General features: G+C 38.6%; 1 pseudogene; it reads right to left on the reverse strand.

Annotated features, from left to right (window-relative positions):
• Positions 1-1,430: 1,430 nt before the first annotated feature.
• LOC113241861 (Y-box-binding protein 1-like) lies at positions 1,431-8,735 on the reverse strand (annotated as a pseudogene).
• Between the last annotated feature and the right edge of the window lie 16,666 nt (positions 8,736-25,401).

Genomic DNA, 25,401 nt, shown 5'->3' on the forward strand with positions numbered 1-25,401 from the left:
GCGAAAACATTTATATCACATGTCAGTGCTCACCGGACAGCATTCATCACAGAGAGGCACTGAAAACCAAGTTGACAGAATGACTCAGTTCACATTGCCAGCTTTTCTCATCAACCCTCCCAGGAACAGCATAATGAGCAAACGAGTGGACTGGCCATGGTGACAGAGGTGGAGGCTACACGCGGCCCAACAGCATGGACTCCCGTAATCTATCTGTGGCTGTTTCTGAACGTCCAAACCATCAGCAACCTGGACCAACGCCGAGCCCCTGCTCTGACGCCATTCCACAGGGAGATCAATTGGCCATGTGGTAGTCAGGTGACTACACTGGGCCTTGTCTCTTCTGGAAGGGCCAGCATTTCATTTTCACGGGGATAGATGCTTATCCAGGCATGAGTTTGCTATTCCTGCTGGTAGAACCTGCGCCAGTGACACTGTTTGCGGACTCATAGAATCCCTGGTCTATAAGCCACATGACGTAGCATCTAGCCAGAGTGCCCGCTTCACAGAAAAGCAGGTGCAGGAGTGGGGCTCCTCTAGCCGTATCACATACCATAGTGTGTAGGAACAGCTGGCCTCATAGAACACTGAACTATCTTCTAAAGATGCAACTGAAGTGCCAGAGTGAAAGAAATACTCTGAAAGGATGGGATTTCGTCCTTTGAGGCGCAGTGTCTGAGAGCGTATTTATTAAACCACAGGCCTCTATATGGCACTCTGTCTCCCTTACGAAGGTGCATGTGTCTGGGAACCAAGGACCGGAAGCAGGATTGGGCCCACACTGCCACTCCCAATAACCCACTGGGTAACTTTGTGCTGCCTGTCCTCATAGTTCTGAGCTCTGCAGGGCCAGAAGGTCTAAATTCACAAAGGGGCCTCACTCTTGCCAGGAGATATAAGTAATGGCAAGTTATGGCTGCCACCAGAAACTTTTGTATCCCTCATGTCCAAAGACCAGCAGGTAAAGATAGTCAAACACTGGCATGTATAACTAGTCCTGGTCATCACGTAGAGACAGGGCTGCGTTTTTCCACTGGGGCCAGGAGAATAATGTGTGGATCCCAGGTGGTTTCCTGGTATCTCCTGGTACTTGCTGATACTCTCTTGCCCCATTATAATTCTGAATGGACAAGGGCAGCAATCCCGGACTGAAAAGGTCTCCAAGCACTCAAGAATGAAGGTTGGGGGTCACATCACCAGGTAAGCCACCAGGACCTGCTGAAAGATAGCTGAGGGCACCTTACCTCCCTACCCATCACAAACCTGGCCCCGATTACTTCCAGTCCATCAGCAGGCACTGTTGGATTTCCTTCCAAACTGTATCTTAAATCCATCCACTTCTCTCATTGCCACTTCTATACCCTAGTCCAAGCTATGATCATATCACATGTGGGTCACTGCAAGAGCCTCCTAGACGTCTCCTTTCTCTCTTTTGTCCTGCAGCAATTCACCCGGCCTGCAATAGACAAATGACTTAAAAAGAATAGGCTGGTGATGGGTAGTAAGGAGGGCATGTATTGCATGGTGCGCCGGGTGTTATTTGCAAGTAATGAATCATGGAACTTTACATCAAAAACTAGGGATATACTATATGGTGACTAACATAATAAAAAATATTATTTAAAAAAAAGAATAAATTGAATTTTCTGTACATGTTTAAAAATTTCCAGTGCTTTCCTACCAATTTTACCATAAAACTCCAATTCCTAACAGGTACACCACCAGGTCCTCCACGATCTGACCCTTACCTCTCTTTTCCAACCACATCAGTACCCTCTTCGCCATAGCTCATCACGCACTCCAGCACTGACTTCCTTAATAGTGTTAGAATACGCAATCATTTTCTTATCTCAGGGTCTCTGCGTAAGCAGTTCTTTTCCCTGCAACTGTCTCTTTTTGGATCTTTGCATGGTAGACTTCCATTTGTCGTTCAGTTCTCAGTACAAATGCCACTCATTCACTTATGCCTTTCCTGGCCACCAATGTAAAGAAAGTACTAAACTAGGTTTCCCCTCCCTCCACGACTCACGGTTATTCTCTCTAAACACCCTGTTTTCCATGATTCGTTTATTCTTGTGTTTTTCTCTTATCTATCTCCTCAAATAGACTTTACAATTTGATTATTTTAAGAATTAAGTGTGCCTTGTGCACCATTAAATGCCCATTGCCAAACATAGTACAAGGCACATGACAGATGCTCAAAAAATACTTATTATTGAATAAATTTTGTCACTGTCTAACAAAAGAAACTTTTGCCTGAACAAAACCATTTTACCTAAAAAAAATAGCAGTATTATGTCATGTGGATGTAATTTTGAAAAAGGATATTGAAGAATAGCATAGATAGTAGTTTAACTATGGCTTTATATTTTATCTTTCATAGAGGCAGTAAATCAGAAAACCTTCTCATAGGTAAAGTAACAGTCGGGTGTATGGAGAAAACAAAGACAGAGGTTTAATAATACAGGAATCCATTCCTTTATGAGGATCCAATGAAATTATATATTAGTTACATGTTTGATTATAAAAATTATGTAAGCTCATTGTTGATACTTCGGAATATATCTTTGTACTACCAGAGATAACTCGTTTACCTTGGATCACTATTTTCCAGTCTTTCTTTTTTTGCTTAGAGATTTTATTTTTAAGTAATCTCTACACCCAATGTGGGGCTCAAACTCACAGCCCCAAGAACAAGAGCCACACACCTCTCTGACTGAGCCAGCCACGTGCCCCTCCAGTCTTTCTTTTAAAGTAAATTGGATATACAACTCTGTATTCCGCTTTATTCCCATTTACGTTATATAATCAACTTTTCCCCCTATATTTCTAAATAAAATGAAAGGGCCTACATTTTACGTGATCACATGAATGTGCTATAATTTATTTTATCCCATTCCCCTAAAGGTAAATCTTTCCATTCCATTTTTTTCTGTTTCTTCTTATTATACAATAATTCTGGGAGAATCATCTTCATTCATTGATGTATATCCCTATTTCTGATTATTTCTTTATGATGTAGTCCCCAAAGTGTAATTTCTACATCATAATGCTTGAGGATTTTTGGAGGTTGCTAGAGATTGCTGTTTCTTTCCATAAATTCATAAAACTTGTGCTAATATATAGTTCCACCAGCGATACTTGATGCATCACTGTGGTTTATTATTTTTTTTTATAATGGGTGACAAACAGCATATTACCACTGTTTAATTTTACTTTTTTACAATTTTCCATTTTATCATTTTAATTTCTAGGTGTTGATGTATAGGGCCATGACTTTTTAGTTTCTACTTTTTAAATCAGCATCTTCGTTTTTTTATTAATATCTAGATTTAATTATAAAATAATGGATGCTTTTAAAACTTCCAACCATGTAGTACATAAAGCAAAAATTCCCTTCCCCCATATTTATCTACTGTTAACATTTTTTTGGTAGTACGATATTATTTCATATAACGTTTTTTAAGCAGTAATCAACAGTAAATTGACAGGCCGGGGTTCTTATTGCAGACTCCACCATATCTTTTTGCTTGACCTTGAAAATGGAGAGAACAGATTTTATTCTAATGCAGAGACAGCAGGTGCCCACCCATTCATCCATTCACTCATTTGTTCACTCTTAAGTCTATTATTTTAATGAGTACCCCACAGGGAGAAGTTGGAAATTTTCCATTTCTACCTCGCTCCTAAATGTGCTGGATGCATGAAATTTAACCGTTAGAGGATCATTTTAGGAATGATCGATCTGGGGACAGAGCTGTCAAGAGTTTCAACTGTAAAGAGGCAACAGTCCAATAGCTGCCTCCTTCCATGCATTTCACCCCAATCTTCCACTCCTGGGGTGACTCATCCTTTCTTCTCATTTATAGCTTTTTTATTTATATTGGTGAAACTTCATGAGATTTATTTTGGGGTAGAGGAGGGCTGCTTTCTAGACCAACTATAGGGAAGAAGCTGAGGGTACAGTTAATTTCATGCCTAGTCATCTCACACAAAAATGGGGTAGAAGTCCCATCACCTTTCTCCTGAATAGAAGTATCTTCCTCTTCTGGGTTGTGGGTGGGCCTGGGGCCTGGATGGAATTTATCCCAGAGCCAGGACCAGGGTGACAGGATCTGACAGGGCCTGGGTTAGGATGAGGGAAATGAATGAGTTATCCAAGTGCAGAATCAGGTCCTGTATTGATTTAAAATTATGTTCGTCATGAATTTTTTCACTGATTTAGAATTTTTAAAATAGCTTATCAAAACAATGTGCGTCTTGATTTACTGAGTTTTTTGATGGCCCCTAAAATTTTTTGCCTGGGTTGAGGGCCTCAGTTGCCTCATCTTAATCCGGGCCCTGGCTCTGATTCCCTAGAGATGGAGAGGGCTTACCATCATCTGTGAGCTCCTCTAGTTATTGTTATTGTCCAAAGCTGGATGATTCTCAAATCTGCCCCAGCTGTCACTTTTGGAGAAAGTTTTGGCTTCCTTCCATATCCACCTGCCCCAGCACTGGGTGTGCTCCACCTGTTTGAGTCTATGTCCTTCTCTATGTCCTGTGACCACTCAGCTGTTATTACTCATTTGGCACTAATGGTGGCAGAACAATAAAACACTAGGGAAAGGTAACTTGTACTTTGGAGACCTCCACAGACTTCTTTGATTGGAGGAGTTGGGGTGGGTGGGGTTGGGGATGGTGGAAAGCAAGACCTATTCCTCTAATGCTCCGAACAAAGCCACAGGGGCCTGCAGGGAAGGTCAACTATTACAGAGATGCTCAACTCTGGCTACATATTACAATCGCCTGAAGAACTTTCAAAACTACTTGTGCCTGATAAACCCTCAGCTTTTCATTTGGTTGGTCTGGGGTAGAGCTGAGTCACTGTGGGTTTTTTTAAGCTCCTCAGATATGAAATGTGTAACCAAACTTGAAACCCTCTGTGTCTTTCATTACCCAGGGGCCAGCTGCGGCTCCCCCTGGAGGGTGCAGGAAGATTATGATGGATCTGTATAATGAGCTAGAATCAAGTGATCTTTTCCAAGGGTTTCCATTAAGAAACGTCTTTTATAGCCAAAATTGGTAGCAGTGGGAAGGAGGGTGGGGAGCAGGGCTCAGTATTTTCACAAGATTTGGGTAGGACTCTGGCCCAATTATATTCATTATTGATACTGAGAGATGATTGCTCTTTTCTCCACTTAGTGCCCAAATTTTTGTTGGTTTGTTTGTGAGGTGTAAGTCTGGTCCATGCTTGTCATCAGATTTGAATGTAAAGAATCTCATCAGTTGAGTTTCTAAAAGCATTCTGAACATTTACCAAGGAGTTTCTTCCAAAATACGGGTTCTCTTTGGCGCATACCTGTGAGGCATTTTGGTGTGTGTGTTGAATATGTTGAGAGACCTGTTTCTGCTGCAAGTTTAGACTGGAGTGTCAAATCTCTGGTTAACATCAGTCTCAATTTCAAGGCCATCACCCCCTGGCTTGGGAAAATCCCTGCCATTTTTAGGGTTGGAAATAAACACTGATGTGGAGAGGGGCTCATATCGATTCTCAGGTCGTCAATGACCATAATAATGTGAAGAATCTGGAATAGTTTCTATCTTCATTACCCTAATAGGACTTTGAGGAGTATTAGGGTAATGAAGATTAATAGTTCCATTAGCCTTTCACTTTCATGCTAATCCAAAGCCACAGATCATTGAGGAGACAAAGGTATTCTACATATTATGGAATTGTCATTGACTGAGAACAATGAGGCACTGCCTTTGGTTCCTTGCAATAAGTTTTGTTTTGGTCTTTGCTAGATAACCAGAACTTTCTTTGGTCCAGATTATACTGCTGAAAATTATCACTGTATTGTCCTCTATTTTGAGGTTTATTAAAAGCAGCTCTTGTCGTGTGGTGGTATCTTGAGAGTGGTGAGGGAGATGAGATGTCAGGGCTGTTTCTCTCTCCTACATTTTGGAGTTCTTGATAGAACAATGTTTCTGGAACACTGCGCTAAGATCAGAGAGCTCCCATTGGGAAAATCTGAGCCATGGTAATTACCTAGAGAAATACTGACGAAGTATATTTTTCATCTTGTTTCATAAGGACATAACGGGAGTTTACCTGGCACTTCATTAAACTGCTGCATGAATTTAAGGAGGTCACCTCCCTTATTGGAGCCTCAGGTTTCATGTTAACAGACTAGAGTTGAAGTACATGATCTCAAAGCTCCCCTCCGACTCATTCTGTGATTTGTTGATTTCTGACCAAATTGGGTGAATTAATGCATGCTGTTTTTACTTTGTATCTGGGGGGACAAAGTAATTTTTCTGTAACAAATTCAGCATATCAATGCTGTAATGTTGCTATTCTTACACTTTTTTGTTAAGTATTTTATTTTTCTATTAACAGGTGCTTGCCATTTGTTGACTTTTTTTAAAAAAATTAACTTACAAACTTCTCTTACAAAATAAAAATGACATTCCTAAAAATCTCAACTTGACTAGATATGAAACAATTCAAAAACCTTTAAAAGTGTACTGAGAAAAACCAGGCTTTAAAAACACACATACACATTTGTCATTACTGAAAGGAGAGGACTTTAGGTAAAAATAATAAAAACCCCATGTTGCATATATAATGCAGATAGTTCTATTTATCTGGTCAATCGGCAAAAAGAAAGCACTTAAGGTCTTCAGCTCAAATCTTTTGTTCATTTCTGATTGCTGGAATTTTATATTCATTTATTCTTGTTGGACTAAACTGGATGATGGTAGAGATGGTAAGCGGGCGTTTACTCAGCCTCCCCCTGCCCCCTCCCCAGCCTAGGGAGTAGACGAATTCTCATGTAGTGGATGGGCTGCTTTTGTCTCTTTGCCATCCTGTGGTTTAGGGTTTTCTGGGCCTCTGCATTGGTAATTGAAATTGAGGCGGGTACCAACATTGAGGTGGCTACTGACCTTGTGTCTCATCTTCTTGATTATCCTTATTGGGTTCATTGCAGTCCTCTCTAGGCTCTTTGGCAAGGAACACCCCTGCAGAATCGTGGGCCATAACCCGGAAACATATTCCGTCTCACTGGTCTACCTTGTTCTTCAGTATCTGGTTGTCAGCTCCTTCCATCACCTCACCGGGCACAGGAGGGTTGGAAGACGGTGGTCCAGGCCCATGGGGTCTCTGCATGTAGTAGGATGGGAAGCATCCCCAGCGGTAGGATAGGGCTAGCACGGTTGAGCCCGGCCTTCAGGAGCACTCTCCCCACCCACCCCCACCCTCCTTCTTTCCCCATTTCCACTATTCTGGTAATTCTGCTGGGAATTGGGTGGAGGACCCCTGCGATGCGGAGAAGGTCGCTAATGGTTATGGGCGTATTTACTGCCTTCCACTGGAGCTCCCCCAGGGTTTGTCACATTATCAGCTGCCTCCACACCTTTTTCTCCTTCAACAACAGCAAACTCCACAGTCTCTCCATCTCCTACACTGTGAAGGGACTTCCTGGGGTTATTCTTTATGACAGTCCAGTGTACAAATACAACTTCCTTGGCGTCATTCCTGGTGATGAAACCATATCCGTTTCTTACATTGAACCATTTCCCCAAAACCTTCGTTGGGCTGACCTTCTTGTCCCTCTGGCAGGCACCTCAGATGTGAGGCCGCTGGGTCTCAGAGTCGCTGCTCCTGGTGGCCCGGATAATGGCTGTGGCAGTCTGCGGCAGCGGCGCTCCCTCCCGGGGTGTGATGGTAACTAGGCCGGGGCGGTAGGGCTGCCCAGGGCTCTCTGGGGTCCGCTCTTCACCCCCGCTCCCCATCCAACTCTATTCTTATACTTTGCAAACTTTATTTCTTTGAATGAGTTTAATGCACTTTGACATTTCTTTGACTTTATTACCTCTAAGCTTTATTTCATTAATTCTCACCATGTTTGTTTGAGCACAGGTGATAGGAAGGTTATTACCCTTGTTTTACAGATGAAAAAACAAGGCAGGTTAAATTACATTCTTTAAGGCACTGGGGGATAAAAAGGAGCATAAGGGGGCGCCTGGGTGGCTCAGTCGTTAAACGTCTGCCTTGGGCTCAGGGCGTGATCCCAGGGTCCTGGGATCGAGCCCCACATCAGGCTCCTTCCTAGGAGCCTGCTTCTTCCTCTCCCACTCCCCCTGCCTGTGTTCCCTCTCTCGCTGTCTCTCTCTGTCAAATAAATAAATAAAATCTTTAAAAAAAAAAAAAAGAAGCATAAGGACTAGGACTCGACCAACACAGCAAAGAGGAAGAGGGAAAGAAAAAGATTCCTGGCAGCTGGAGTTGGGTACGGGGTATGGGAACAGAACAGAGCCTATATGGGGCCTGTTGCCACAAGCTACTTGATGTTAAGAGCTAGTTGGCAACAGTGGTCAAATTGATCACGATTCCATTTGCCCAGCCTAGAATTTAAGAACTTTTCCAAGAAGGAGATGCTAAATGAGAAGGTGGACATAGTCAGTTTTCTAACCTAACATTTTACTCAGTACCTAATTTTCGTCTAAAAGCTCGAAAGCAGCAATGACTGCTAAGTCTTACAGTGCTTGGAATTTTATATGCAGTATCTTGGATAAATATTCGTGGACAGATACTATTATTGCGTCCGTTATACAGAAGCTAAGGAAGCTGGAGTTTTGGTCCAGATCACACAGCCTGTAAATGGAGCCAGCACCCGAATCTAAATCTGTCCCAGCTTGAATCTGCACTTTACAAAATTGTGCTCTAGTGTTTCTCCAATATCTAACATCCTAACAGTTTATAGCGCTATCATTTTTGCCTGAAAACTACATTGATTTATAAAAGTACATTTCAATTTCTTTATGAGAATTTCAAAACTTCTGTCACTTGGTTAGAAAAACCTGGTTTGTTTCCTTTCTAAGAGAAAACAAAGAACAGTGATGTTATGAAAAGCATACGAACAAATGTCTCAGAATGCTACTGCAATTCATTTCAACAAGTATATAGGGAGGCCTCATTTGTATCATTTAATATGCAGAGAACTTGAGATATGAAGATAAATAATACGGTTTCTATCTTCAGGGAATTTATAGTAATTGAAATAGGCCCATTTCTTGGGCGGGGCCACGTGGGTGTCTGCACTCTGTTCCACTCATTTGCAGTGACAGCATGGATACTGCACCTTAATGTCTTTTCTGTATATCCCAGGGATCCTATGAAAGATACCTACCTACAGAGGGGCTTCCTTCGACGAATGATTTTCCTGGGCAGCCTTCACTGGTTGCTTCCCCAGGGCCACAACCACTTCTAGTGATGGCCAAGAAGACATGTAATAAATAACCAGTTGGCAAAGCTCGGATTCAGTGCAGAGGAAGGACTATTTGTAACTCTTCCAGAACTGTGAAATAATCATAGAAAAGACTGAGTCTTCAAAGGCACATAGTATTAAAGCTGGCAAGAAGTGGTTATTGTGGGGAGAGAAGTATAGGTGGAAAGACCACAGAGCCATGGTGGGGAAGTATAAGAGGTGTGATGAGAGCAGATTTCTTAAGTTCTGCAATGCCACGAATAGGCACTTAAATTTTGATATGGACAAAATGGAAAGACAGTAATCAATGCACACATTACAGATCTGAAGGCCAGGATCAGTGTATAGGTAATAGTTTTCTAGAATCCGTGCTTTCCAAAATGTGGTTCACAGAGCACTTGAGTTCCAAGGAGGCTTCTCATTAGCCACCCACGTAATGTTAATATTTACGAAGTCAGTCCTATCTAGGGTTAAAATAATGTACACATGGAGCTGACAGTATTTCATAGCAAAATACACACAAGAGCTTGATGAAAAGGGAAGATAAATTATTCAAAAGTTATAGGAATTAAAAGCTTCTTATACAATTTACTTACACTTTAAATAAGTTTTAAAAGCATGAACTGTGGATGTCAAGTAATATTTCCATTGTTGCCTAAAGGTATATTCTTAAGAATTGCAAAATATTCTTTGTTTCAAAAGTCTGTGGCAACAGACAAGATTGATATCAAACTGAATAATTCATCAGCTAAACTTTGCACATAGCCATTAGCAGTAATTCTGATGAGGATGCATACAGAGAACTTGTTCAAACTTTTCTCCTAATTTTAGCATTGAACTTGAACTGTTCCTGATTCAAATTTCATATGTTTGTCAAGAGATTCAACCTCCTTATTAAAAAAAAATCTAAGGGGGATCATACACTTGAGAAGATGTCAGATATTTCCTTTTTGATATGAAATATACATGGATTAAAAATGTTTGTTACTATATATTTAACATAACCGTATCTGGATTCTTCTTATAAGAGTAGACCTTGAATCCCCAAATTTTAATATCTAATTTTTGGCCCATAGAGGAAGCTTAAGAAGTATGTACTGAATATATATAGTTCTACAGCTGTCTGCCTATACACAGTCACAATCATCTCCACACAATATTCCTGAGAAGCACAGAAATAAGAAATATTAATTTCCTCATTTGGGGATGTGGATATTAAGGCCCAAACAGTTTGAATTATTAGCCTAAATTCACATGAATAATTTAGTGTTAGAACCAGCATAGCATGCAGGTTACCAAATCCAAGTCCAATGCTCTTATGTCAAGTCAGAATGTATTATATGATTCATATTATCAGTTCTTCAGAAATACTTCGAGGCATTTTTCAATAGACACTAACATATAAAAATTGTAACAGAAATAAAAAGAATAAGATAATACATATACATGAAGTCACAAGCTAATTCATATCCCATGGTCAAGAATTTACTGCATCTAAATTCCCTTGCAGCAAAGTAAAAAGTTATGTAATTTGTATCATTTGACAAATAGAAAAATACAGGTAATGTGATATCATGTCACCTCCATGCTAAAAACTCTACCAATGGTTTTTCATTGCACTTACAGATAATTCAAACTTCACATCATAGCCCACAAGGCACAAAATACTCTGGCTCCCATTATTTTTCTATTCTCATCAATTATTACTTTCCCCCATTGTTAACTACATTCTAATCTCTCTGTTCCTTCAACATGCCACATTTATTTCCTACCTCATGTCTTTGGACTCACTATGCAATACAGTGAGGATATTATTCCCCCAGATTTTTACATGACCAACTCCTTCTTATTATCTAGGTCCTAGGTCAAAAGTCTTAGTTTCTCATTATTCAAGACTCATAGAAACTATACCTGACCATCCTATCTAAATTAATAATTTCCCTACCGATTCCCTGATGAATTCTCATGGTCTATTTTCTTTATACTACTTGGCCATCCCTGAAATTTTCATGTTTATCCTGATTTTTGTTGGAAGAACCCTCCAACTAGAATGAAAATTCCACAAGAACAAGAAATTCATGTATTTTTCCCACTGTTGGATTTCCAGCACCAAGGACAGAGCCAATTAGACACTCAATTGAAAATGAATACATTAAAGTCATTGAGAGAGACAAACTTTTCTTAAAACTTAATCCTAAAACCTCATGAATTCTTAAAAAGACTTTGAAAACATTATGCACTATGGCTTTACCATCTACTTTTAGAATATGCAGCAGACACCAGTGAGATGGGGTAGAATAGAGAGTCCATTGCAGAACTTTGAGTAAAACTAATATGTAATAGGAGGCCAACAAAATAAGAGCTTTTGAAGGAGAGTAACATGAAATGTCCAGAGAGAGGAAAAAAACAGCAAGGTTAGTGTTGCAAAATCAAAGTGACAAGAAGATTTTTAAAAGCAGGTCATGAATAGTGTAAATGCCAGAAAAGTGTTCAATGAATTTTTCAACAAAGCTGCTAGTGGTAACCTTGGCAAAAGCAAATTCAGGGGAGTGGCAGTGGTGATGATGCAAGTCAAAGTGCAGTGGATTAATGAGAAAATGTAACAGGGGATTTCAACATAAAAAATAGATGGCATGGTTTTGTGCTAGACGTTTTTATAGTATATTGGTATTTATCTGATTTGACCTCTTAAAGAATCTCAATTTAGCTCTACTCAAGTGTCTTAGAGGAGGGCTGCCTTCTGATGAGATACTGAATTGGATATTTGCAAAAATAAATTGGATTTTTCCCACTAGTCAGGCTTTTAAATATTTGAATACCTACATATTGTACACCTTAAATTTTCTCTTCTGTGGGCTAAATATTTATAGATTCTCCAACCATTCCCACTTATGATCTGGTTTCAGATTCTTCACTTGCATGCTTATTATCCTTTGACCACTCTAGTTTGTCAATGTCATCCCACAATGTGATTTCTGGAAATATTTACAGACATCATTCACCTTTTAAATACCTGTGATAGTTCCTCATTGCCCCATTCCTTCTGACTTCTAAGACCTTCAACATTGACTTTACCAAATATTCTTAGGCATTATCTCACTTTCCCTACATTATTTATAATACACTGTCTAGACCAGGGGTCAGCAAACTTTTTCTGTAAACGGCCAGATAGTAAATATGTTTGGCTTTACAGACCATATGGTCTCTGTTGTAATTCAATATGTTATAAACAATACAATAGACAATAACTGTGCAATAGACGATACGTTAATGAATGTGGCTGTGTTCCAATAACACTTCATTGAAAAAAAAAAAGAGTCAGGAGGCTGAATTTGGCCCTTGAGCCATAATTTGCCAACCTATGTTCTAGACAAACAAAATGCCTTGACATTTTCTTGGTACATCCAAGTTACTTATGTGGTTTTGTTCATGCTCTCCAGCAATCCCTCACTGCCCAATTAGTTAAAGTAAAGGCAATGCTGATGTAACCAAAAGACTCAAGTTTAACAGTTTACATGAGAGGAGAAGTTTTTCCTTCTTACATATCAGTCTGGCATGAGTGCACCAGATTGGTTCATAGCTCTGTTCTGCAAGATCATTCATTCAGTACCTGGGCTCTTTCTTGCTAAATGAAGCAGGTAATTGGCAACTCAGAGTAATACGCTGATATCAGCACTCTGTTTCTTGTTCATCACTTCCCGTAGAGCTATAGGCTTATAGATCTTTGTTTTAGTTTAGAAAGTATTCAAAAAGATAGTTTTACCAAATGTTTTGACCCTACATAAAATGGGGTTCACTTTCCAAGCTTGCTACATCTTTACCTATCCGTGAAGCCAAGGACTCATACTTTAGATTTTGTTGTGGTAGTTCCTCTCTTCTGATACCAATTTCTACATTAGGGTAGGGTAGTGTGTCTGTGTGTTAAATTGACCAAAACATGTAAAAAAAAAAAAACAATTTAGCATATTAAAGGTTAATTTCTCATCTGTTTAACAGTCCAGGGTGGTTCTGGTCTGTTGAAAGAGACTCTGCCCCACAGTCATTAACAGACCCAGGTTGATGGCCACTCTGCCATGTTCAACATGTGACTTCAAAGTGCATCTGGGTGACTGTCATAAGTTTGTTGGAAGAGGAAAAGAACAAGGAAGAACTCCTATAAAAAAAATCTTTATGATACAGGACATTATTTTGTCTCATGTTACATTGACTATAATTCTGTCATATGGCCATACTTAATTACAAGTGAGGCTGAGAAATGTAGTTCAGCTATGTGCCTAGAAGGAAAACAAAAGTGGGTTACGGTAAATAGTCATTAGTTTCTGTATGCCATCTGTCAAGACTCCGCAGTATTGCTTCATTCATGATTTCCTCTTACTCCCATTTCTCTTTCGTATGAATCTCCACAGTTTTATTTGTACGCTTTTTATGGCACACAAATTTCTCTACTTGAACTGCAGATACTGGTGGGCCTAGAATTGATAATTATTAAAGACAGGGACACTGGAACTCGGCCTTCTGGCCTGTAGCACAGGAATCTGGAATTGCAGCCAGTGACCTGGTGGCAAAGCACAGCAGAAGGGCAGAATAGGTTTTGTGTGTCTAACTCACCTTTGTATCCCTTACTCCCAGCATATGGCATTGTAATAAATGGAGACTCAAATAGGGTGATTGAAATCACACCCTATCATCTCCTACTTCTCTTGGGCTTTACTTAAATCTTATTATTTTACTTCCAACCCGCAGTATGCTCTTCTTTGGGTAACTATCCAATTCAAAGTAATCCTCCCTTCCCTTGGAAAAACCTCAATACAGAGAGGAAACCAATACCAACGATTAGGTGAATTTTGAATCTGTAACTATAGCTGACTGATCCACAGACCAAATAAAATTACTTCTACGGGACATTTAGAGCTATTGAAATAGAGACTGGGAATGTTCAAAGCCAAATCGTGCTAATGTCAGAATGTTAAGGAGAAGATTCACAATTTTCTGCTATTGAAGTTCCAGATCCACCATGATCCCAGCCCTTTGTGTGTCTTAGCTATTAAAAATATTTCTTCAAAACTGTGAGACACAACAGTACCCTTTCAGTGTACTTAACGTTTTGTTAAAATACTAAAATTAGTTTCCTCTGCTTGCTACTAAAAGAAACGTGTTATTACCATGTCACTGTTAGTGGATTTTTACTTTTCTGGGGTGGAGGGAAGTATAACAGGATTTGAGTCATTATTCTTTCTCTTCTACACACATTGACATCATACCCATGCCATAAGCTCATGGCCTAAGTCATTTTATTTTGTTCTTGCAGTTGTAACTTTCTTTGATTCTGATACTTGTGTAGCTGGATTTTAGAAGGCTAATATTTTTGTTAAATTTTTTACTATTATTTATTTTTGAATTTCATTCATCATTCCGGACTATTCAAGTCATTTCTACTTCTGACAGAGATATACAATGTGGCAGAGAATGCTAGGCCTCAGCAATAGCTGTAATCTCCTCTTCTACCTAAAACTGCTTCTATACTACATTTCTTAGGACTTTTGCAGTTAGGTGGTTCCGTTTTGGCCAATGGAACGTGGGTGAACATGAAGTGTGTCACTTGTAGGCCTGACCTGTAAAACCTCTTTTGTAATCCTCCACACTCTCCTTCCCTGTCTCCTGGCCAAATACAAACGATCCACTGAAGGACTCCAAAGCTCTAAAAAAAAACTATTGAACAACTAGATTGAAAGAACCTAGGTCTTTGAAAGACTGCGTGAAACTGATCATTGGTCTGTAGTGTGAAGAAAAAAGTAAATTTTTCTGTATCAAGCCATTGAAATTTAGGGGTTATTTATAACAGCTGTCAAATTACAGCAAATCTGAACTTACATAAGGAAAGACTATTCAAAAAGATGATTGCAGTAAGTTGAACACACTGACCTCGGGATCTGCAAGTGTTTCAAAATCAAACACTGAAAGGCCTTTTAAACAATAGGAAAGGGTAAGAGGGCTAGTAGGAACTTTATGGGGGGAGGGAGGCAAGCAGTGGGAGTGAGAAGGTGGAAAATTCCAGACACTTCAACAACCAGAATTTTTTCTGCAGTCAGCCAGTTCATGGAATGAGCTATAGGGAGGATGTCTGCATCTTCTTGCTGGCTTCAGCAGGGCCAAAACCAAAGTTCAGGGACCTGTGTGGAGGAGAGAAGCCTGACTAGAATATGGTCAAGTCGGTGATTAGGTAATGGGGAACTGTGAGCACCTGGTCACCGTCTATCTTAACTAATACAGTCTCTCTCCTCAGTTTCATCAATCCTGTTAATTCAGCCAACATTCAATCAGGACACTTACTCAATGCCATTTTGCTCCTACTCGGGGGCAGGCTCAGCCCCCTTTAACAACAGCAAGCGATGAGAGAGAACTACTGTAGCAGCAGGCTTAGAAGCCCACTTTTTGTGCAAGCCTCTCTAGGGAATGAATTCTTCCATTGCTCATTTCAGGGTTGTCTCCTCCATAGGGTGCCAGCAGATAAAAGTAAAAGGGTAACATAGTTCACATTCACAGAAGACAGAGAAGAGACAAACAGAAGGGAGGGCAAAAAGATTCTTCAAGTTCACAACTGAATCCTTTCTCTCCGTATTATTAGTACAAAGTCCTCCCGAATTCTACCATGCTTCTTCCTCTTGGCAAACCAAGCTACAGCACTTGTTCTAACCCTGAGTGCTATTCCCTTTACTAATATGCAGGTTAATCCATTATAATGTCATAAGCACGAGGAAGAATCCCAGGAACCAGAGCAATCAAGAGTAGCACTTGCAGGCTATTGTTTTTTTAAGATTTTATTTTTATTTATTTATTTATTTGAGAGAAAGAGTGAGCAAGAGAAAGCATGAGCGGGAGAGAGGGAGAAGCAGACTCCCCGCTGAGCAGAGAGCCCGATGTGGGACTGAATCCTGGGACTCCAGGATCATGACCTGAGCCGAAGGCAGATACTTAACCGACTGAGCCACCCAGGCACCCAACTTGCAGTCTGTTTCTAACTAAGATCTTTGCTCCATTTAATTCGTTTCCTACTAATTGTGTTACACGGTGTCTTAGGTCACTTCCGGGGGTCCCCCAAATGCAAAATCTATACAAACTCTTCCTGCTTATATTGCCCGTACCTTCATGAATCTTGCTGACCAATGTTGAGTCTCTAATATCAACTTGAGTTCATCCAACCCCACTAATTCAGTACGTTTTTTCTAGTATGTTAATTCACAAAGGACTTCCAAATATATAAATATATGAGGCTATCTTCCTGTTTATTTTATATAACCTGCAACCGAATACAGTATATAAACTTTTATTAACATAATCAAACTTCCCATTTCAGCACAATGTTTCTCTTCAGGTAAACATGACCCATCATTTTCCTACCAATTATATGTGTCTTTCAAAATGTATTTCCCTATTTTAAAAAAGACCTGTTTATATATTTTCCCATGTCCTTCACTTCTTGGGCAATCTCATGCTTATATTTGAATGATATTATCAGCTAGAATGTTTTAATACCTATGCTTTGTCATGGAGACCACAAAGAAGAGAGTGTAAACAGCTTAGATAATAAAGCCATATATGTTCATGTACTGAGTTCTAAGTTAACTCTGCTAAGTTCTTTAATATGAGCACTCCCAGTCAATTTTAAAATCTCTTTTTAAGAGATGCATTTATCTCTTTTTTCAATTTTCAACTTAACTTCTGTAATGTGCCACATTCAAAATTGGCTATTAACAAAAAAAGAAGAAGAAGAAGAAACAGTTCCATTTTATAACTCCAAACTAGAAACCACAAATAAAATTACTTCTATAATCTAGTCATGGCTGCTAAGAACAAATTCATGAAATACACACACTCAGCTTGAATTCAGTGCATTCTACTTAAAGTCTCATATTCACATTATATTTAAAAACAGCTCCCCAAATATCATCATAAATAACTCATAGATATTTTTGGTGCAGCCTGAGATTTTTCAAATAAGACAAAGTATTTCAGAAAGTTGAAGCCACAGGAATTTATGGGCATTTCATTTTAGTGCTAATAACCAAAAATTTCACACAGATTAAAATAGGTCATGCATGCATCGTATACTCTGTGGTAACTGTGTAGTCATCACAGTGATAAAACACCATCACCTACAGGGTTTAAAAACATGCAAAAATAAGAGAAAAATTGATCATGGAATATTAGACTCTCCACTTCTATTTTAAAACATACCACTATGTTTTCCCATCTAGTTTATTCTAAAGCCTTTAATAAACATTTTGAAAGTTACGTCAGAGACTGCCAGTACTATGGCAGAAGGGCTAATATAAAATGTCCCACCCCTACTCCCAAAAATAAACACATAAAAATGGGGGACATTTTTACACTTCAAAGTAAATTACATAAGTAAGCTTATAATAAAACAAAAATGAGACTTCTGATTCTCATGCTCCAGGAGGCAGAGAGAGAGTTATTCTAACTCATTGTCCTGCTGAAAACTATTAAAAACACCAGTCAAAAAAATCTTCTCATAGGATGGAGGATCTGAAAAGAATTTACAAATTATCAGGATAAAACGTAAACACTAAAATTGCTTTTTTTCCTCGAGGTGTTCCTGAATATCAATTTTTACAAAAAGGGATCACAATGGGCAGAAGACACGAAGAGACATCTCTCCAAAGAAGACATCCCAGTGGCCGACAGACTCATGAAACAATGCTCCACATCACTCGGCATCAGGGAAACACACATCAAAACCACACTGAGAGACCACCTCATACCAGTCAGAATGGCTACAATGAACAACAGATGATTGGCAAGGACGCAGAGAAAAGGAAACCCTCTTACACTGTTGGTGGGAATGCAAACTGCACAGCCACTCTGGACAACAGCATGGCCGTTCGTCAAAACGTTAAAAACATATCTATCTATATAATATATTAATTAATTAATTAAAATATGTATATAAATATATTTTATATGTATATATTAACTATAGCATAAAGGGAGAAGGTAAGCAGGCCTGAATGTTTATAATCCTTCTACATGTCACTTTGAGTGGTAAAACTGTAACTCTAAGGAAAATGTAAAAGGTTAGATATGTAGACTGCAATAGCCAGTGGAATTACTTAAAAATAATACAAGGACATAGCAAAAAAAAAAAAAAACCCACAAAAATTAAAATTATTAAAATGCTAAAAATATTCAAGGATTCCAAATAACATATGTAGATACCATGTCCTCAAAGATAAGAAGCACATCTCTCCACTTTTTAAGTGTAGGGTGCACATACTGACTTCCTAAAAAGACAGTATGGAAAAGAGAGAAGTTGGGGGCAGGGAGGAGTAACTTTACAAAAGAGAAACTGACAAACACTAACGAGCCAGATTATGAAAGTCAACATTATAAATCCTGTTAAAACATGATGTGATGAATGACACTTTACCTCTATGGCATTCTTCCCAAAAAACCATAACGTCAGTTTAATCACAAGAAAAACATCAGACAAATCACAATAGAGGACCATTCTACAAAATACCTGAGGAGTGGGGCGCCTGGGTGGCACAGCAGTTAAGCGTCTGCCTTCGGCTCAGGGCGTGATCCCGGCGTTCTGGGATCGAGCCCCACATCAGGCTCCTCCGCTATGAGCCTGCTTCTTCCTCTCCCACTCCCCCTGCTTGTGTTCCCTCTCTCGCTGGCTGTCTCTATCTCTGTCAAATAAATAAATAAAATCTTTAAAAAAAAAAAATACCTGAGGAGTACTCCTCAAAATTGTCAAAGTCATCAAAAAACAGGGCAAGTCTGAGAAACTGTCGCAGCCAAGGGGAGCCTAAGAAGACGTAGCAACTAAAAGTATGTGGTTTCCTAAATGAAATCCTGGAATAGAAAAATGACATTAGACAAAAACTAAGGAAATCTGAATAAAGTGTGAATTCAGTTAATGGCAATGTTTCAATACTGGTTTGTTAATTGTAACAAATGTATCACGTTACTGTAGGATGTTAATAATAGTGGGTGTAGGGTATATGAGAATTCCCTGTACTATCATCTTATTTTTTCTGTAAATCTAAAATTATTCTAAAAAATAAAGTACATTGTTATAAAAAGCACATTAATCAAAACAGAGGATAAGAAAAGAGAAACAAAGGAGCAGAAAACAAAGCAAACAAACAGAAAACAACAAAAGGAAAGATGTAAATCCAACAATATTTATGATGCTATTAAATATAAGTTAATATACACTAAATATAATAGAGATTGCTATTTAAGATTAAAACAGATTCCGTGCTATTTATTAAAAACCCACTTTAAATGTAAATAAATAGGTTAAAAGTAAGAGGAAGAAAAATATATATCATGCACATAATAATAAAAGAGGAAAGGAGTTACTATATTGGTATCAGAAAAATAGACTTAGTGACTCACTTCCTAAAATGAAGTATGCAAAGGGAAACTTTATAGGAACTAACTGTGTGCTGGAGAAATCTGGCAAAAACTACCTTAACCAAATGATGAAAATTAACGTCATCACTTCAACTGTATGAATATCGTGGTGCCCCTTGATGTGATAGACAAGAAGGGCACTTCACCTGTATGAGACACTTTCCACAAACACATAAGTCCAATATAATCATGAGAAAAACATCAGGCATACATAAATAGGGAGACATTTTACTAGATAACTAACCAGTACTCCTCAAGATGGTAAGGTCACAAAACAAAGGAGACAGAAACTGTCACGAACCAGGGGAGACACAACTGCTAAATACAGTGTCATGTTGGATTGGTCCCAAGAACTGAAAGGAAACATAAAAGAGCTGGTGAAATCCAAATAAAGTCTGGAGTTTAGTTAATAGTAACGCGCCAGTGTTAGTTTCTTAGATTTGATAAATGTGCCGTGATAATGTAAGGTGTTAACAAAAGGAAAAAGTGGGTGAGGGGATTACAGGCTCTCTGTGCTATCTAGGTAACATTTCTGTAAATATAAAAGCAGTCTAGGGGCGCCTGGGGGGCTCAGTCGTTGAGCCTCTGCCTCTGGCTCAGGGTGTGATCCCAGGGTCCTGTGATCGAGCCCCATGTCGGGCTCCTCCGCTGGGAGCCTGCTTCTTCCTCTCCCACTCCCCCTGCTTGTGTTCCCTCTCTTGCTAGCTGTCTCTCTCTCTGTCAAATAAATAGATAAAATCTTTAAAAAAAAACAGTCTAAAGTTTAAACATTTCATGGGAATGCAAAATTGTACAACTTGGCAATTTCCAATAAAATTAAACCTACACTTAGCATACGGAACAGCAGTCCTACTCCTAGATATTACACAAGAAAAAATGATCATTTGTGTTCACTTAAAAATATGTAAGTAAAACTTTTAGGCAGCTTTATACATTATCATCAAAAGCTTGAAATAATTCAAATGTCTCACAGGAAGCGAATGGATAAGTGAACTATGGTATATCCTTACAATGTAATATTACTCAGCAATAAAAAGGAAGAAACTATTAATACACACAGCAATATGGATAAATATCAAATGCATTAATATAAGTGAAAGATGGAGAAATTATGTATACTATGTGATTCTATTTATATGACTTTATATTTAGACATTCATAATAGGCTAGTGGTCTCCCTGGACTTGGAGTCTTAGATGGGTTACTACGAAAGAGCAGCACGAGAGGATTTGTTAGGTGATGGAACTGTTCCGTATCATGAGCGTGGTAGTGGTTGCCTAAGTGCATACATTTGTCAAAATTCATTGAACTGTACCTCAAAAGAGTATTTCCCTATGTAATTTTAAGTGTATGGCTAACAAAATAAATGTTGAAAGAAAAAGGGTGGGATATGATATACAATAAATTCTAATCAAAAGAAACTTGAGAATACATAAGATGATTGATATTACGTAAGATGAAGGCCAAAAAAAACCCTATCATATAAATTAAATATATTTTGGCCTTCAAGCAAATCTCAACAAAGGTATAGAGAATAAAAACATACAGGTAATATTCTCTGACCAAAACACAACTAGGCTAGAAAGTAATAACAATGGGGTAACTACAAAACTCCCATATGCTTTAAAATTTAAACAATGTACATCTAAATAACTCATTAACACAAAGAAAATAATTGCATTTAGATATTATTTTACCAAAAATAATATCATACAAATCAGACATCTTAAAACATATAGAGTGCAGCTAAAGCAGTAATCAAAGAAAAAGTTATAGCTTTAAATACCTATATTAGAAATGAAAGGCTGAAAATCAACAATATTATCTATGCATCTTACACATCAGAAAAGAATAGCAAAATAAACCCAATGAGAATAGACGAGAAATAATGAAGGAACCAATATAAATCAATGAAAGAGAGAACAAACTCAAGATAGAGAAGATCAAACCAAAAGATTCTACTTTGAAATTGCTAAAATGACCAACCTCCGGAAAGACCTGTTGAGAAAAAAAGAAAAAATACAACTAAAATGTCAGGAATGACAGGATATCAAGATGTGGAAGACTTAATAATGGAGGGATATTGCTTCTCACCCATTTCATCTATGGATGCAACCCTGTCCCCATTACAACCCCAGAAGGATTTTTGATCAGTTGAGCTGATCATGACAAGTCTCATTTAAAAATTATGATCTCAAAATGTAAGTGTAAGATGCAAGAGGAGTGGTTATCAAAGAAAATGTTAACCACGTGTGCAAACCTAAACAGAAATTGTTAGTATAAAAAAATAGTGTCCTATTTGGGGGATATAAAAATTCTACAGTTAAAATAGTAAACATTTTTTTAGTTGTAGAAAAGGAAATTTTCACTGAATTTTGACCATGTACATACGGACTTGGTATCCCAAAGCCTAGAAAGTGTATGACAGCAAACTATTAAGGCCTCAGAAAAAAGAATCAGAGCAAGGGCTTCTAGGAACAATACATAGCATCAACAGAAAAACAGCCAGTGAACATATAGCTGTACTATGTAGACTCAGAAAAAGATTCAGGAATCATTAATAGCCTTGTGCCCAATCTCCCCGAAATCCAGCAAATCTTCAACTGGCAAATACTCGACGAGTTGGACCTCATAGATATATATAGAACACTACACCCCAGAACCAAAGAATACTCATTCTATTCTAATGCCCATGGAACATTCTCAAGAATAGACCATGTTCTGGGACACAAAACAGGTCTCAACCGATACCAAAAGACTGAAATTATTCCCTGCATATTCTCAGACCACAACGCTCTGAAATTGGAACTCAACCACAAGGAAAAATTTGGAAGAAACTCAAACACTTGGAGACTAAGAACCATCCTGCTCAGGAATGACTCGATAAACCAGGAAATCAAAAATCAATTTAAACAATTTATGGAGACCAACGAGAATGAAAACACAATGGTCCAAAACCTATGGGATACTGCAAAGGCAGTCCTAAGGGGAAAATACACAGCCATCCAAGCCTCACTCAAAAGAATAGAAAAATCTAAAATGCAGTTTTTATATTCTCACCTCAAGAAGGCTGGAACAGCAACAGAGGGACAGGCCTAATCCACGCACGAGGAAGCAGTTGACCAAAATTAGAGCAGAAATCAATGAATTAGAAACCAGGAGTACAGTAGAGCAGATCAACAGAACTAGAAGCTGGTTCTTTGAGAGAATCAATAAAATTGACAGACCGCTGGCAAGACTTATCCAAAAGAATAGAGAAAGGACCCAAATTAATAAAATTATGAATGAAAAAGGAGAGGTCATAATCAACACCAATGAAATTGGAAGGATTATTAGAAACTTTTATCAACAGCTATATGCCAATAAATTAAGCAATCTGGAAGAGATGGAGGACTTCCTGGAAACCTATAAACTACCAAGACTGAAACAGGAAGAAATTGATTTTTTAAACAGGCCAATTAATTATGAAGAGATTGAGTCAGTGATAAACAACCCTCCAAATAACAAAACTCAGGCCCAGACGGTTTTCCTGGGGAATTCTACCAAACATTCAAGGAAGAAATAATACCTATTCTCCTAAGGCTATTTCAAAAAATAGAAACAGAAGGAAAGCTACCAAACTCATTCTATGAGGCCAATATTACCTTGATCCCCAAACCAGTCAAAGACCCCATCAAAAAGGAGAATTACAGACCGATTTCCCTCATGAATATGGACGCCAAAATCCTCAACAAGATCCTGGCTAATAGGATCCAACAGTACATTAAAAGGATTATCCATCATGACCAAGTGGGATTCATACCTGGGATGCAAGCGTGGTTCAACATTCGCAAATCGATCAGTGTGATAGATCATATCAACAAGAAAAGACTCAGGAACCATATGATTCTCTCAATTGATGCAGAAAAAGCATTTGACAAAATACAGCATCCTTTCCTGATTAAAACCCTTCAGAGTGTAGGGATAGAGGGTACATTCCTCAATCTCATAAAAACCATCTATGAAAAGCCTACAGCAAATATCATTCTCAATGGGGAAAAGCTGGAAGCCTTTCCCTTAAGATCAGGAACATGACAAGGATGCCACTCTCTCCACTATTATTCAACATAGTACTAGAAGTCCTTGCAACAGCAATCAGACAACAAAAGGGATAAAAGGTATCCAAATCGGCAAAGAAGAAGTCAAACTGTCTCTCTTCGCAGATGACATAATACTCTATATGGAAAACCCAAAAGAATCCACTCCCAAACTATTAGAAGTTATAGAGCAATTCAGTAACGTGGCGGGATACAAAATCAATGCACAGAAATCAGTTGCATTTCTATACACGAATAATGAGACTAAAGAAAGAGAAATTAGGGAATCCATCCCATTTACAATAGCACCAAAAACCATACGTTACCTTGGAATTAACTTAACCAGAGACGTAAAGGAACTATATTCTAGAAACTACAAATCACTCTTGAAAGACATTGAGGAAGACACAAAAAGATGGAAAAATATTCCATGCTTATGGATCAGAAGAATTAACATAGGTAAAATGTCCATGCTACCCAGAGCAATCTACACTTTCAATGCTATCCCGATCAAAATACCAATGACATTTTTCAAAGAACTGGAACAAACAGCCCTTAAATTTGTGTGGAACCAGAAAAGGCCCCGAATCTCCAAGGAACTGTTGAAAAGGAAAAACAAAGCTGGGGGCATCACAATGCCGGATTTCGACCTGTACTACAAAGCTGTGATCACAAAGACAGCATGGTACTGGCACAAAAACAGACACATAGACCAATGGAACAGAACAGAGAACCCAGAAATGGACCCTTGGCTTTTTGGGCAACTAATCTTTGATAAAGCAGGAAAAAATATCCGGTGGAAAAAAGACAGTCTCTTCAATAAATGGTGCTGGGAAAATTGGACAGCTACATGCAAAAGAATGAAACTTGACCACTCTCTCACACCATACACAAAGATAAACTCCAAATGGATGAAAGACCTCGATGTGAGACAGGAATCCATCAAAATCCTAGAGAAGAACATAGGCAGCAACCTCTACGACATCGGCCAAAGCAACCTTTTTCATGAAGCATCTTCAAAGGCAAGAGAAACAAAAGAAAAAATGAACTTGTGGGACTTCATCAAGATACAAAGCTTCTGCACAGCCAAGGAAACAGTCAAAAAAACTAAAACGCAGCCCACGGAATGGGAGAATATATTTGCAAATGATGCTACAGATGAAAGACCGGTATCCAAGATCTACAAAGAACTTCTCAAACTCAATACACGAGAAACAAATAAACAAATCATAAAATGGGCAGAAGATATGAACAGACACTTTTCCAATGAAGACATACAAATGGCTAACAGACACATGAAAAAATGTTCAAAATCATTAGCCATCAGGGAAATTCAAATCAAAACCACACTAAGATATCACCTTACGCCAGTTAGAATGGCAAAAATTGAAAAGGCAAGAAACAACAATTGCTGGAGAGGATGTGGAGAAAGGGGATCCCTCCTACATTGTTGGTGGAAATGCAAGTTGGTACAGCCACTCTAGAAAACAGTGTGGAGGTCCCTTAAAAAGTTAAAAATTGAGCTACCCTATGACCCAGCCATTGCACTACTGGGTGTTTACCCCAAAGATACAGATGTAGTGAAGAGAAGGGTCATATGCACCCCAAAGTTCATAGCAGCATTG

This window comes from Ursus arctos, chromosome X (assembly GCF_023065955.2).
Source record: "Ursus arctos isolate Adak ecotype North America chromosome X, UrsArc2.0, whole genome shotgun sequence".
Classification (NCBI taxonomy): Eukaryota; Metazoa; Chordata; class Mammalia; order Carnivora; family Ursidae; genus Ursus; species Ursus arctos.